Genomic DNA, 4,535 nt, shown 5'->3' on the forward strand with positions numbered 1-4,535 from the left:
CCGACAGTATTCGTGTTTTGTTTTTTTCCTGAAGCTGTCTCTCCTTCCACCCCTCCTCCCTCAAGCAGGCTTCCGCGTCCCTGGTCCCCCTCGTTCTGCCCATGCAAGAACTCTCATCTGTAAGTTCCCACTTCTAGATGAGAACACGCGGTATGTAGCCGATCGTTGCTTTCATCTTCGGTGGTGGCGGTGAAAGAGGCGTGACACTAAATCGACCCTTAGGACGCTCCCCTCCGTCCCCACCCCGCACCCCCTCCCCACACACACCCTCATTCCCGCACCCCCTCCTGAAACGCAAGGAAGGAAGAAAGAAATGAAAGTAGGCGGTGAGCCTGCAAGGCGGTGGAGGCGGGGGATCTCAGAGGGCGAGCAAGCGATGGCGGTCGGGGGATGTGTCCACTGAGGTATCAAAACTAGGGGACCCACTTTTCAGCCGCAACACACCCCCTAATCCTCAGCCGCAGCCAGCCTCTGGGTGGGGTTGCGCCTGTCAAAGCTTCCGAATGGAGAGAAACCCAAGGCTACGGAAGGCATCAGCTCCAACTCCAGGAAGGGAATAGGGCTTTGTGCATATGAATGGGGCTTTGAAAGGCGTTGCCGCGGCTTCCAAAGCGATGCGCTGTGCCTCGCCTCGCCCCGCCCCGCCCCGCCCAGAGCGAGACTCCGTCTGAAAATAAGTACACAAATAAATCATAAAATAATTTATCAATAAATAAGAAAGAAAGAAAGAAAGAAAGAAAGAAAGAAAGAAAGAAAGAAAAGAAAGAAAGGAAAGAAAGGAAAGAAAGAAAGAAAGAAAGAAAGAAAGAAAGAAAGAAAGACAGACAGAAAGAAAGAAAGAAAGAAAGAAAGAAAGAAAGAAAGAAAGAAAGAAAGAAAGAATCAGTACAGCGACCGTGGTCGTGAATCATTCCCCGGAGTCCAGGCGCAGTGGCTCACGCCCGTCACGCCAGCACTTTGAGACGCCGGGCAGGAGGGTTGCAACGAAATGATGAGACCCCGTCTGTGGGAAAACATTTAAAAATGAAGGCCGGGCGCGGTGGCTCACGCCTGTCATCCCAGCAGTTCCGGAGGCCGGGGAGGGCGGATCACCTGAGGTCGGGAGTTCGAGACCAGCCCGATCGACATGGAGAAGCCCCGTCTCCACTAAAAATACAAAATCAGCCAGACGTGGCAGCGCACGCCCGCAATCCCGGCTACTCAGGAGGCCGATGCAGGAGAATCGCTTGAAACCGGGAGGCAGAGGTTGCGGCGAGCCAAGATCGCGCCACCGCACTGCAGTCTAGGCCACGAGAGCGAAACTCTGTCTCGGGCGGGGGGGGGGGGGGGGGGAGGAAAAGAAAATTTAAAACGGTGTGGGCGCAGTGGCGCGTGCCTGCGGTCCCAGGTTCTGTACTCTGGAGGCTGAGGCGGAAGGATCGCTCGAGTCCAGGAGCGTCCACGCTGCAGGGAGTGAGTTACGATGGCACCACTGCCGGGGTGACGGAGCGAGATGCCGTCTCTAAATCAGTCCATGAGATCACTGGAAGGCGCTCTCTGTGTCTCACTTTCCAAGAGGGTCTCTTTAGGCCAAGCAGGCATGGTACCTCACGCCAGTCATCCCAGCACTTTGGGAGGCTGAGGCGGGAGGAAAGAAGGAAGGGAGGAAGGGAGGAAAGAAGAAAAGAAGAAAGGCAGGAAGGCAGGAAGGCAGGAAGGCAGGAAAGAAAGAGGGGAAGAGAGAGAGAGAGAGAAAGAAAGAAAGAAAGAAAGAAAGAAAGAAAGAAAGAAAGAAGAAAAGAAAAGAGAAGAAAAAAGAAGAAAAGAGAAGGGAAGAAAAGAAAAGCAAACGGGGAGGGGGCATATCTCCTTGACCGGTGACCGCCCAGGATACAGTGGGTCACGGCCGACCGAAGCCTCGACCTGTGGGGCCTCAAGTGATCCTCTCCTCATCTCAGCCTCCCGAGTAGCTGCGACTACAGGCGGCCATCACCGCGCACAACTCATCTTATAATAACATCATGATTGTATCGAGACGGGGTCTCGCTCCGTCATCCAGGCTGGATCGCCACGGCACGATCTCAGCCCATCGCAACCTCGGCCTCCCCGGTTGGAACAACTCGCCCGCCCCAGTCTCCCGAGCGGTCGTGATTCCAAGCCCACGCCACCAGGCCCGGCTAATCGTTCTATTTTTCAGAGAGACGGGGTTTCGCCACGTCGGCCAGCCTGGTCTCCAACTCCCGGCCCCAAGCGATCCACCGGCCTCGGCCTCCCAAAGTGCCGGAATGACAGGCGTGAGCTAGCGTGCCCGGCCCAGATCATCTTTTTCATCCATTGTAGAGAAGGGGTTTCGTCAGCCAACGGGTGGAAGGTGGGGTGGGTTTCACTCAGCCTGCGTACTGTGAAAAGGTTAAGTGAGTGTGCTTTGTGAACTAGATATGGAAATGTGTGTGTGTGTGTGCGTGCGTGCATGCGTGCGTGCGCGCGCGCGTGTGAGAGAGAGAGAGAGAGAGAGAGAGAGAGAGAGAGAGAGAGAGAGAGAGAGAGAGAGACACCAATCCCACCACGAGGACCCGGAAATAGTGTTTGATCTGTGTCCCTGCCTAGTCACCTGTCTTGTGTGTAGACGACTGAGGATTCCACAAATGAAGGTCAGCAGTATCTATTGAGCTGTTTCTGCCTCTCACGCGTCTCATCTGTGTGCTGGAGAAAGGGAAGAGAAGAGGTTCCGATGGGAAGTTGTCTTCACGCCTGAGGCAGCTGAAGGCAGACCGAAGGGAAGGAGGGCATCCTACGTGACATTTCCATACCCACGCACCCTTTACAATGCTGGGGCCGCCAGTCCACCCCGTACGTCAGCCCACCCCCAAGAACAGCACGGTCCGGGGTGGTCCAGTCTCACCCCAACCGGCCCACCCGGGGCATCCGGTGGAAGTCTTCGCCTGAGGATCCGAGGGCAGCGTCAACGCGGTTCCCCTGGGGTCGCCCGGCAAAGGCCAGCCGGGGGAGGGTAGCGGGACGTGAGTGGGGGGGGGGGTCGCATCCACCTCAGAGCTCCCTGGAAGGTGGCAGGTAGCCGGTGGGGCACGCCGAGCCAGAGACGTCCGGCAGGATATAGATGTGGAAGGCGTGTCAGTCCTCTCCCTATACCTGTCCTGTGGAAAATGCCAGGGCGGCGGTGGGAGCCTCGGCTGGGGGAGAAGCGGGGACAAGGGGGAGAGGGAAGGAGGCCCTCGGGAGGTTTCGGCACCGAAAACCCACTCAGCCAAGCTCCCTCCGTGTTTCCGCGTCCAAGGTACACCCCGGGAGACGGCAAGAGAAACGTTCACACCGTGCTTTCCGTCTTCGTGTTTATCTCTTTCATCTTTTCCATTTTACGAGAGATGCTCATTTCAACAAGCAGACGGCGGATGTGACGGGAGAAGTGTCAAGGCCAGGAGTTTGAGACCAGCGTGAGCAACAGAGCAACACAAGTAGGAGAGCCCAGCTGAAAGAAATGAAAGAGGAGGAGGAGGAGGAGGAGGAGGAGGAGGAGGAGGAGGAGGAGGAGGAGGAGGAGGAGGAGGAGGACGACGACGACAAGGGGGGTTGGGGGGGGAAGGAGAAGGAAAGAAAAGAAAAGAAAAAAAGAAAAAGAAAAACAACCACCACCAAGAAAGTTAAGATCCTCCAACGGTCGGAAGTTGAAGACCAGCCTAACCAAGATGGAGAAACCCCATCTGTACTAGGAATAGAAAAATTAGCCAGGCACGATGGCTCATCGCTGTCATCGCAGCTACTCGGGAAGGCTGAGGCAGGAGAATCACTTGAACCTGGGAGGCGGAGGGTGCGGTGAGCCGAGATCCGCCATCGTACTCCACCGTGGGCGACAAGAGTGAAACTCCGTCTAAAGAGAAAAAAAAAAGAAAGAACGAAAAGGCGGATCGGTGAGATGCGTGTGAACATTTTATCTGTTCGCAGTCCCCGTATTAAAAACGGAAAGAACCGACCCATGACAAACATGACCAGAGCGTACCGTGCCCACGCGTGTCATCACAGCACTCCGGGAGGCCGATGCGGGAGGATCTCTGGAGCCTAAAAGTTGGAGATCACCCCGACACGTGAGATGACGCCTACAATCATCATAATCATAGAAGTTTAAAAAGAGATCACGTGTGCCCAGAGCATGGACAACAAAGCGAGAGCACATCCGTACTAAAAAGAAGACGATTGATAGGCAGGCAGGCAGGCAGGCAGGCAGGCAGGCAGGCAAACGTAGAAGGAGCCAGGCGCAGCGTCTCACGCCTGTAATAGCAGCAGTGTGGGCGGCCGAGGCAGGCAGGCGGATTGCTTGAGGACAGGAGTTCGAGACCAGCATGGGCAACATGATAGAATCCCGAAACCCATCTCACTCACATACATACATACATACATACGTACATACATACATACCCACGCATACATACCTACCTACGGAAAACATGAGAAGCAACATAGAAGTCAGCCGGTGTGGTGGTGCGTGCCTGTAGTCTCAGGTAATGGGGATGGGAGGGATCAGAGGCAGGACGACCGTTTGG

Source organism: Pan paniscus, chromosome 17, assembly GCF_029289425.2.
Source record: "Pan paniscus chromosome 17, NHGRI_mPanPan1-v2.0_pri, whole genome shotgun sequence".
Classification (NCBI taxonomy): Eukaryota; Metazoa; Chordata; class Mammalia; order Primates; family Hominidae; genus Pan; species Pan paniscus.